This window comes from Arachis duranensis, chromosome 8 (assembly GCF_000817695.3).
Source record: "Arachis duranensis cultivar V14167 chromosome 8, aradu.V14167.gnm2.J7QH, whole genome shotgun sequence".
NCBI lineage: Eukaryota > Viridiplantae > Streptophyta > Magnoliopsida > Fabales > Fabaceae > Arachis > Arachis duranensis.
The window spans coordinates 31524572-31536756 of record NC_029779.3 but is presented as its reverse complement, the minus strand read 5'-3'; the positions used below and the strand labels follow the sequence as shown (position 1 = coordinate 31536756).

The 12185-nt window shown below is 29.5% G+C and overlaps 4 non-coding genes across 4 annotated transcripts; all 4 read left to right on the top strand.

Moving 5' to 3' along the window:
- Window positions 1–142: 142 nt before the first annotated feature.
- LOC127741325 (small nucleolar RNA U36a) lies at window positions 143–233 on the top strand. Its single transcript, XR_008002278.1, has one exon. It is a non-coding gene; the product is annotated as a small nucleolar RNA U36a (small nucleolar RNA).
- Window positions 234–299: 66 nt separating this feature from the next.
- LOC127741317 (small nucleolar RNA Z223) lies at window positions 300–392 on the top strand. The gene has a single exon (XR_008002271.1). It is a non-coding gene; the product is annotated as a small nucleolar RNA Z223 (small nucleolar RNA).
- Window positions 393–445: 53 nt separating this feature from the next.
- LOC127741318 (small nucleolar RNA Z278) lies at window positions 446–560 on the top strand. Its single transcript, XR_008002272.1, has one exon. It is a non-coding gene; the product is annotated as a small nucleolar RNA Z278 (small nucleolar RNA).
- A 140-nt stretch (window positions 561–700) lies between these two features.
- Window positions 701–820, top strand: LOC127741319 (small nucleolar RNA Z278). Its single transcript, XR_008002273.1, has one exon. It is a non-coding gene; the product is annotated as a small nucleolar RNA Z278 (small nucleolar RNA).
- The last annotated feature ends 11365 nt before the right edge of the window (window positions 821–12185 follow it).

Sequence of the window (12185 nt, the reverse complement as noted above, 5' to 3'; positions counted from 1 at the left end):
AGGCATAGATTGAAATTCGGCGGGTTTTTTCACGTGGGGGTTTAGCTTTTTCAATGTTTTTGCCTCTAAAGATATCCGCCACACTCTGATATCGATTTCAAGTTTTGATTTTTTTTTTCAAATTTATTGTCTTTCAAATTGTTGGCAATGATTACATTTTATCCGCGCTTCTGAGGTTTTTCTCGATGAAGCATAAATGGAAAATTATTGGTTGAATTTCTTGATATGAGCCATTTGTTTGATATATTGCAACTGTAAATTAAACATTTGATTTTGGGTTTTCTGCTTGATGTATTTCTGGTTAGCTATGAGGATAATAATTCAGCTTCAAATGCCAGTTCTGCTTCTGAAAAAATCGTGATTGATGAAGCTGTTATATTTCTGAGCCTTTCTGCATATGTTTTTTAAGCTGTTGTTAGTGCATGTTAATTGAGTGCCAAACATGGCCTGTGATGATTCAACCCAACTGTTTGAGGTGTTGTGGAGCCAAGACCCTGTTTACAGGGAGAACCTACTTGGTGAAGCTACATTCATATGACGTCAATGGGTTCAACTGAGGCTTTCTTTTGTAAACTAATGTTCCCATTTTGAATTAACCATTTAGCTGTATCCTAATCAAATTGCCTTCACTCGTACTTGAGTTAATTGACTTGGAATTATTTTTTTTTTGTTTTAAATCCTATTATTTAATGTTTCCACTGCCGATGATGTTTTCAATCCAACGTGTCTGAGGTTGTAGTGTACCCAAGTTCCTGTTTTTTCAGGGAGAACCTACTTGGTGTTGCTACAAGTCAATGACATCAAAGACTAAAACTGAGGTTGCTTGTTTTTTTTTTCGGAGTTCATGTATTGTTTTTTTCATTGGATTCTTCAAATCTGGGCTAATGAAACCAGAATATATCTCATAAATGATTGAGATTTGAGATGCCTTTGCGCCATGATTAGTTAGACACAGGAGGCTCAAACATGTGAAGGCCCATGTTATATTATTTTCACATGCAAATGAAGAAGCTTTCTTTATTAGCCACGGGTTAGCCACAGTACTCAACATGTTCGAGAATGCTAAGCACAGAGGAATCATTTATGAACAATCATGCACATATATCTTGTGTTCCAATTAGAGGGGGATACAATTTCATCTTTGATGCAAGGCTATGGGAAAGTTGAGGTTTACAATGAGAGTTCTCTTGTATTAAGAAAATGGTGTTACATTATTATTGCAATTAATATTAATAGCATTTGTTAAAGTTTGGTTTCTTAAAAATTTGCACTTCCATCAGCGATTGTTTTTGGTCTAGCTAGTTCACGTGACCATGACATACAATCTCTCTGCTGACATAAAATTTAAATTCTAACAAAAGAAATTTAACTCGAAGAGTGGAGCTGTTTGCAATGCAATGTTTGTTTGTAGGTGAATTATATGGTAAAGATCTAAATTTATAAATTTTTCTTTTAATAGAATGAAAGAGAGATTAGTAAAGGTAGGACCTATATTTTGAATAGTGATAAAATAATAAAAAATAACTATAAAAGGAATTAAATTTTCTCTTTATACCACTTCAATCTGCATAGTAGAGTGTTTTTTGTTTGCAATGTTTGTTTTAATAGGTAAGGTAAATACAGATGGAAAAATTTGATTGTCCCGGAATTGTAAATCTGAGTGATCATGTGTGTCTTTTGTTAAAGATGTTGAATATATTTATCACTTGATTTTTTACTGTAATTTTATTTGGCAGGTGTGGTGTGATTAGTTATCTGTATTAAGCTAGGTGTAACTTTTAAGGAGGAATGTAGGAATGTAGACATTGAAATATATTTTTAGGTGTTACTTTATTGTTTTTTCATACTGGTTTGTTTCACTTTCGTGTTTAGCTTTTGTTTCAAAAAAAATTTTAGATATAATTCAAGGATGATTATGTTTGTCGGATATATTTTTTCTATTCTAAAATAAAAAACCCCAAAAAATTATTTAAATTTTAACTTTTTGAATATAATTTTCTTTTGGGATAAGTTTGTCGTATTTCTAGTGAACTTTATAAAATTCATAAAGTTTGCTGTTTAGTAAATTTTAAATTTCTTTAGATTTTTATATTTTTCCACTTCTTTTATACTTCTAATTTGAAAAAAATATATATTTTTATATTTTTAATTTAAAAAAAAATATATTTTTATGTTTTTAATTTCATGAAAATAAAAATTAAGATTTGAGAATAGAAAAAAGATGAAAGAGAATAGAGAGAATAAAAGATTACTTTATTTATGATTGGTATGTACATAGAACTCTAAAAATGAGTTATTTATAACAAAGGTTCTAACGCCTATTTATAGCCAATGGTCTAAATTTTAGTTAATTTAGGTGGATTGATTCTATCTATTTAAAATTTAAAATATAGTTATAGTGTATTTAAAATTTAAAATTTAATGTAGGGCATACATCACATGTATATTTATAACATTTTCAGATGTCTCTGGAAAAGTTCAATGGGATAAAAATAATATGATATTTTTTAGTTGGCGTATTCCAATCTTGTATACTAATTTTTTAAATGTTGAGGTAGGTAGTAATTTAGTGAATAAATCTGGTAAATTATCATTGGAACGAATTTGCTGATCGTCTATATCACTACTTTGTTGAAGATCATGAGAATAAAAGAGTTTTGGTGAGATATATTTTATTCTATCTCCTTTGATGTATTCTTGCTTTAGTTGATGTATGCAAGCAGAGTTATCTTTGTATATAATTGTAGATATTTCATTCATCGGTAAATCACATATATCTTGAATATGTTGGGTGATTGACCTAAGTCAAACACATTCTCGAATTGCTTCATGAATTGCCAATATTTCTGCATGATTTGAGGAGATTTCAGCTATAATTTGCTTTGTTGAACGCCAAGATATAACTGTTTCTCCTACTTGTGAATAGATAACATGTTTGTGACTTGCCTTTATGCGGATTAGAAAGAAAACATGCATTTGCATATCCAACTAATTGAAATATTATTTCATTAGAGTAAAATAAACCATATATCTGGTCTTGTATTGTTAGCAAAATACATTAGTGCACCAATAGAACTAAGATAAGGTACTTTTAAGATCGAGAAGCTCTTCATTACTTTCACAAGGTCGAAATGGATCTTTATCCATATCTAATGATCTTACTACCATTGGAGCACTCAATGAGTGTGCTTTATCCATGTAAAATTTTTTCAAAAGTTTCTTAGTATAGATGGCAGAAGTTATTAGAAGAATAGTAAAAGAAAGTTTTGGTGAATCTAAAGGAATATGACCAAGAGACAAGGAGTCCTGGTGGTGGCATGCGAGTGTACAAGAAAAGATAAAAATAAAAAGGGAGTGCTTTAAAGAGTGGTTTTTATACCGCAACGCAGATAACTGGAAAAAGTATAAGGCGGCTAAAAAAGAGACAAAAGTGGATGTAAGTGAAACAAGAACAAGAGCATATGAGGGTTTCTACCAATCTTTGGGCACGAAAGAAGGAGAAAAAGGTATATATAGAATCGCAAAGAGCCGTGAAAGAAGAACGAGAGATTTGAATCAGGTTAAGTGCATAAAGGATAAGGATGGAGATGTGTTGGCTCAAGAGGAGAAGATTAATGAAAGGTGGAAGAGTTACTTCTACGAGTTATTTAATGAGGGACAGAAGACTCTTCCGAGCCTTGGTCGGTTATCCGCAAGAGAAGAAGATCAAAACTTTGACTACTATCGAAGGATTCGAGACTTCGAGGTAAAAGAGGCTCTAAAGCAGATGAAAAATGGCAGGGCAGTAGGACCTGATAATATTCTGATTGAGGTTTGGAAAGGCCTTGGAGAAAAAGGCATCAACTGGTTAACCAAGCTTTTTAATGAGATTTTAAAGTCAAAGAAGATGCCTGATGAGTGGAGAAAGAGCACTTTGGTACCTATCTACAAGAATAAGGCGGATATCCAAAGTTGCGAAAACTATAGAGGGATCAAGCTCATGAGTCATACCATGAAGTTAATCAGAAAGGGTGATAGAATAGAGGTTGAGAAAAGAGATATAAGTAACAGAAAACCAATTTGGATTTATGCCAAACAGATCTACCACTGAAGCGATATACCTATTAAGAAGAATGATGGAGAGGTATCATAGTAATAAAAGGGAACTATATATGGTGTTTATTGATTTGGAAAAAGCATATGATAGGGTGCCAAGGGAGGTCTTATGGAAGGTTTTAGAAAAGAGGAGAGTAAAGATCGCATATATTCGTGCAATTAAAGACATGTATGATGAAGCCACAACTAGTGTGACAGAAGAATTACATATTGGTATAAGATTACACCTGGATCATCCTTAAGTCCATATATTTTCACATTAGTCTTGGATGCATGTTTTTTGCCGATAATATCGTCCTTATGGGAGAGTTAAGGGAAGACCTAAATAAAAAGTTGCACTTATGGAGAGAAGCTCTAAAAGGGTATGGTTTACGCATAAGCCGTAGCAAGACGGAATATATGGAATGTAAGTTCAGTTTGAAAAGGAAAAACCCTAATATAGAGGTGAAGATTGGAGAAAATATCCTACGAGAAGTTAAAAATTTTAAGTATCTTGGGTGCATCATACAAGATAATGGATAGATTGAACAGGATGTAAATCATAGGATCCAAGCAGGTTGGTCAAAATGGCGGAGTGCATCTGGTTTATATGCGACAAAAAAGTGCCTTTAAAACTTAAAGCTAAATTTTATCGCACTGCTATAAGACCGGCTATGCTTTATGGTACGGAGCGTTGGGCGGGCAAAGGGGAGAACGAACATAAGCTGAGTGTGGCAGAGATGAATATTTTGAGATATATGAATAGTCATACGTGATTGGATAAAATAAGGAACGAAGATATAAGGGAGAGAATTGGAGTAACACCCATTGTGAAAAAGATGGTTGAATTGCATCTCAGGTGGTTTGGACATGTGAGAAGAAGACCGATAGAACATCCAATCAGGAGGGTGGATGAGATGGAAGATGGACAAGGGGCGAAAGGCAGAGAAAGACCTAAGAAGATCGTCCATGAGGTGGTCAAACGAGATCTACATGTAAACGGTCTCTCTGTAGACATAATACATGATAGATCATAATGGCATCGTTTGATTCATGTAGTCGACCCCACCTAGTGGGACAAGGCTTTGTTGTTATTGTTGTTGTATAAATTGACTGATGAATGAATATACCATCTTTCAAGTGTTCAATTTGTAAACTGAGGCAAAAAATTATCTTGTCATGATCTTTCATTTCAAATTCTCTTTTAAAATAATTCATAGTTTTTGAATTCTTTTCGGGTGATCCAATGATATTTAAATCATCAACATATACTGTAAAAATAATAAATTTGTATGCAAATCTCTTTATAAACACCTATGGGCATACACGGTCTTTTTTGTATCTATCTTTTAATAAGTATTTACTGAGATGTTTATACCACATAAGTTTAGATTATTTTAATCCATACAAAAATTTTTGAAGTCTTAATAAACAAATTTCTGGAGAATTATTATATGCTTCAGGCACTTTGAATCCTTCAGGGACTTTCATATAAATTTCTTTGTCAATTGAGCTGTATAAATAGGCTGTAACAACATCTATTGGACGCATGTCAAGTTTTTCATGCATTGGCAGACTAATAAAATATTTTAATGTAATTGAATCCACCACAGAAGAATATGTTTCCATATAGTCAATATCAAATTTTTGTGAGAATTCGTGTTATTAGTCATGCTTTATATTTTTCTATTTCATATTTTTCATTGTGTTTGCGCATGAAAACCCACTTGTATCCCATTGTTTCTATACTTTCAAATGTTTTGACGATAGGACAAAAAACTTCACATTTTCAAAGAAAAGTTAATTCAGTTTGAATTGCGTCTTTTCATTTTGGCCAATCATCTCTCTGTCTACATTCTTAGACAGATTTTGGTTCATAATCTTCATCTTGCTTTACTAATTCAATAGTAATATTATACGCAAAAATGTTGTCGATAACAGTATTTTTTCGATCCCATATTTTTTCGATTGTGACATAACTTATTGAGATTTCTTCATTTTTAGATACCTGAACCTCTTCAGAAGTTTCATCAATGTTTATGTCTCCGAATCTCCTTTGAATACCTTCCATATTATGATCATCATGATTAACTATCTCTCCCTTTTTTTCGGAGATTTTTATCTTTAGAACTGATCGGTCTTTCATGCTTTTAGCGTGGATTGCTTGCATTTGCACTAACAACTTGTCCTTCTAAGATACTTATTTTTACTGGTGCATTTGCAGTTGGAATGTGAGATTTAGTTACTCTCTTTAGGTCAGTAAATACATCTAGCAATTGATTTGCAACATTTTACATATGAATTAACTTTTGTACTTCTAGTTCACATTATCTAGTGCGAGGATCTAAGTGGAATAATGATAATGTATTTTAAGTAATCTTTTTTTTTAACTGTTTATTTTTTTCCTTAATTAAAAAAAATATTTTATCAAAGTGACGATCAGAAAATCTTGACTTAAATAAATCACCCGTCATGGATTCAAAGTATTTTATAATTAACAGAGATTTATAACTAACATATATCTCCAATCTTCTTTGGAGCCCCATCATTGTGCATTATGGTAGAGCAATTGGGACATAAATCGCACATCCAAATATTTTAAGATGAAAAATATTTAGTTCATGACCGCAAGCCAGTTGTAATGGAGAGGATTTAAAATAACTTGTTGGTTTTATGCGTATAAATACTGCAGCATGCAAAATAGCATGCCTCCACGCTGAAATAGGCAGCTTAGTTTTGATAAGTAATGATTTAGCTATTAATTAGAGGCGTTTAATTGATGATTTTAATAGACCATTTTGAGTGTGTTCATGAACAACATGTTTTTCTATTGTAATTCTAGTTGACACACAATAATCATTAAATGCTTGAGATCTAAATTCACCACCATTATCAAGACATATTATCTTTATAACATAGTCTGAAAAATGAGTTCTCAATTTAATTGTTTGAGCTAGCAATCTCGCAAAGCCATGTTGCGAGTTGATAATAAATAAACATGAAACTATCGTGAAGATGCATCGATTAAAACCATGGAATATTTAAACGGTCCACATGGGGTGAATGGCCCATATATATATCACCCTGAAAAAGTTTTAGAAAAAATGGTGATTCAATCCCAATTTTTTCTTGTGATAGTCTTTAATTAATTTTCCTTGAGAACAAGCAGCACATGAGAATTCATTAAATTAAAAAATTTTATGTTCTTTTAGAGGATGATTAGATGAATTCTCGATGATTCTTTTCATCATGATTGAACCTGAATGTCCTAACTGGTCATGTCAAATAGTAAATATATTTGTATTTATAAACTTCTAGTTTACTATGACATGTAATTCCACATTGTTAATAGTGGTAATACAAACCAGAAGAAAGAGTGGGTAATTTTTCTAAGACACATTTTTCTCTTGATTTTATAGTTGTAATATAGAGATATTTATTATTTTTTTTCTTGCGATTTCTACATGATATCTATTTTGGCGGATATCTTTAAAACATAATAAGTTTTTATGAGACTTACTTGATAGTAATGCGTTACTTATAAAGATATTGGTTCCTTTAAGCAATCTATAGTAGCTCTTCTAGAGCTTTCAATCATTTTTGCACTACTAACAATCGTACTTACATTTGTTTCTTTTGTAACAAAAGAGACAAAATATCTTTTATCTTTAAGTATTGTATGCGTTGAAGTATTGTCAGTTAGACATATTTTTTTTATTATTGAATTTGAGCGAAACGTGATGAATATTCATATCTTCATTTATGAAAATAAAAAATTACAATGAATTAAAACGAAAAAGAAATACAAAAATCTCAAAATAAAAAAACTACAAGCAAAGGATAAAAAACTAACTAAGAAGGAAAAAATCTAAAATGATAGATTTTTAATTAATGCACTTCTAAGAGAGATTTGATTCATCTAAATGAGCAACATCGTTTGGATAATCAAAATTATTTGTTTTAGACTTGCATGGGTTACTAAGGTCAATGATGTTATCAAGATCTGCAAAAATATTATTAGTGGATTTTAGTTCCGTTTTAACATTATTAGCTTCAACTTTCTCTCTTTGTATAGACAAATTGGTTTCTTGTTTTTGTCCTTTTTTTTGATAGATTCTTGATATAAGTTGACAAAATGTTTAGGAGTACGACATATACGTGACTAATGACATTTTAATCCATATCGATAGCACAAAAATTCTTTATTTTATTCTGCAAATAGGTGACAACCTATTATATCATAATACATTTTAAAATTCTTTTCACGATAGTATGTGGAAAGCGTGGAATGTGAAAAAAAGTTTTTTCCATTAAATCCTCATATGTGACTTATTGGTCACACAATTTCAGTTGAGAACTTAATTTGAAAAGTATATAATTATATTCACAGACTGTTTTAAAATCTTGCAGCCTTAGATGTATTCATTTATAGCGAACTTTAGGCAAAAGAACAGTCTTCTGACGTTCATATCTTTCTTTTAAATTTGTTCATAATTCTTGTGGATCTTTAACAGTCAAGTATTTTACTTTCAACCTTTTATGAAGGTGATAACATAGAAAAATAAATGCCTTGATCTTATCTTTGTTTGAGGATTCTAATTCTTTCTTTATGGTATTCTCAAACTTTTTGGATACCAAATAGGTTTCAGCATTGTGTTGATTTTAAATATTTTTTGTCCGTTAAATCAAGAATGGTAAATTTAAGTTTTTACAAATTTGACATGATAGATCTATTAACAAAAATAAATAAAAGCTAGGAAATAATTAAGAATAATAATATTAATAATTCATATAAAAGAAGATAAGTAAAAGAAAAAAACAAATCAATTTGTTTCAGAAAATTGATAAAAGATATTATTCTTTTTAAGATAATAAAAATAATTTAAATAAATTATTAAAATTATACATTCATTGCTAAAAATGTAAATAAAATTGTGATACTAGCTCTACAGGTGCTATATTTTTACTTAAAAGAATAATATTTTAATATATATTCTCTTAAAAAAATTATTTATTATTTAATTCAAAAAATAGTTATTTATATGATTAATTATCGTTCACTTCAGGAAAAGATTATGTTTATAATATGATTAATTATCATTCACTTTAAAGAATGATTAATTATCATTTATTTCGGAGAATGATATTAATATTAAAAACATTATTATATAAAAAAATAAACAATCTAAAATGAATAAAAGGATAGTATTAACAAAAGAAAAGATAAAGACAAAAAAATTAATTATAAAATAAACATGATGATGAATATACATTATAAACAATAAAAAAATTATTAAATAATATGTTTGCAGTCCTTTATCAAATTTTTAAAGAATTACAAATAAAATAATTATTGATGAATAAATTACGTAGTAAAAAAAATAAGAAGAAGAATAGATTGCATGCATGCATTACATACAAAAACCCATAAAAAAAATAAATCATCAATGTATATAGATGATCACAGGGCATGACATAAAAAAATTACATAACCATAAAAGACTATCATGTGTTATAAAAGACGATCATAAGCTATGATATATATATAAAAAATTATTGTATAGATGATCACAGACAATGGCATAAAAAAATTAGAAGAATAAAGTGGGTAGAAGAGAAAAAAAAATTATTTTTAACCTTAGAGCTCAATTGATTAAGGCGTTAATCTGTTGTGAAAATAAAGATTAAAATTTAAGGACATTAATAATATATATATATTTATTTATTTATAATACATACCATTTTTTTATACTTATATATATTCTTGTATAATAATTATTAGGGATAAGTATTGTTTTGGTCCCTCACGTTGAGGGTTGGAATCAAATCCGTCTCTGGTGTATATTTTAATTTAAAATCATCCTTAATGTTGTATTTAATTTTAAAATCGTCTTTTTAAATTTTTTCTAAATGACAAAAATACCCTTTTTTTTCACCATTTCATTCTTCTTGTTCTTTTTCCTCCACGAGAACAAATTATGTTCTTGTAAGGAGAAAAAATTCTTCATTAACAAACTCAAAACTTTAAATCTTAATACAGTTAACAAAATCCAATTACAATAATTAAAAATACCCCTTTCTTTTACCATTTCATTCCTTTTGTGCTTCTTCCTCCAGGAGAACAAATTATGTTCTTGTTCTTGTTCTTCTTCTTCCAGAAAATAGAAGAAATTCTTCCATTAACAAACTCAAAACTTCAAATCTTAATACAGTTAATAAAATCCAATTACAAGAATTAAAAATACTCAAATTCATCTCCAATTACAAAAATAAAAAATCTATCATTTTAATTACCAAGAACAATCAAATACAAAAAAAAAATAACAAAAATTAAAGAGAAACACAAAATTCAAAAACAAAAATACAACAGTAATCCAGAAATCCAAAAGTCTAGAAATAAGAATAAAAACAAAACCAATAATAAAAATTAGGAAATTAGGGATTATGATGAACAAAATCAAATTCTCTTAACCGACAGATGATATCATCAGCCACTAGGGACAGGCATGCATCATATGCATCTATGTGACATTGTTTGGGTATGCATATTGTACTTGGTTTGCCTATGTGATTAACTGCTAATTGTTCTACTTGCAATAACTGCTTGTTTGTGTTTGCATCTTTCTACTTGTGTTTGCATTTGGAACTCTGTTGGATTGTGGTGGATTGGTTGTGGTTGGATTGTTTGGGCCTAGGGCCGTGGTTGAATGAGATGGACCGATGGTTGATTTCGGTTTTGTGGTTCTGGTTTGGAATAAGATATGAAAGGTTATTTTGGTTCAGTATAGATAAACCTTTTTGAAATGCTTTGATGTTTTGAGAAATGAACAGTTCCTCTTTCAGAAAAGGTTTCTGACCTTACTTTCATTGTAAACTGTTGTTTTTGAAAAGAGGCATAAGATGGTTATTAATCACTGGTACGGTTTATCTTCATGTATCCTATTACAGTAATTCCCAAAAACCCTCTACTGAGAACCCTTTCGAGGATGATGTTCTCACCCCCTACATTTTTCCCCTTTCAGGATTCGGGCGCCGAAGTTATGAAGAGTTTAATTATTTGTTATTGAAATGCTCTGTATTGCTTTAGATTATTATTTTTGTACCCTCGCCTTTATCTTGATATATTTTGTAAGAGGGATAGGGATTGTACTGGTTAATGTTTGTAGTATTAATTATATATATATATGTATGTATGTATGTATATACATGGATGTACTCTTTACGAGTTTATTATAAGTTGTATGATATCTATGGATGTACGTTATCGAATGGAGTATCTTGGGAACGATATTGTTGTAAAAAGTTTTAAACAGGCTCATATTTTAGTATTAAATAGTATAAGTGTCGTCGTAATGTCCGAACTATCAGAGTTGCGCAGCCGGAAGCGTGAGCTTTGGTAGTTAGGGTGTTACAAAACCAATCCATAGACATAAAGATAAAATTAAATCAAAGGATAAACTAGTAGGGTTTAACAAACCAATCCATAGACATAGAGATAAAATTAAATCAAAGGGAAAATAAGAGAAAGGAAAAAGTGGAAAGAAAAATGAATGAAAAATTTTATTTTTCTTTGTTTGGATGTCAACAAAAATGGGAAGAAAGGAAAATTTTTGTGTGAGTTCCACCCAAAAAAATTTCTCTCCATTAAAAGCAAACAAGGAGAAAACAATTATCTTTTGTGTATTTACAATGTTATCCATAGTTATATTATTATTAGTAAAAATTTAGTTTTAATAATTTTAATACAGATTCATATTTATAAACATTATATATATTAGATAAATAATTTAAATCAAATATATAAAATTATAATATTTATAAAATATAATAAAACATGAATAAATAAAAATATTTATACTTTATTTTATGATAAGGGTATTAATGTAATTTTATACTATTATGATTTTTTTTCTTCTCACTTTTCTTTTCATCTAAACAAAAAAAATTTTCTCTCTATTTTCTTTCCATCTATTTTCTATTCATCCAAACAACATACAAATAACTCAATTTTTTCTTTCATTTTCTTTCCTTTTATTTTCTTTCTTTCCATTTTTTTTCATCTATTTTCTTTCCAACATCCAAACAATTGAGGCAAGAAGTAAAATAATTCA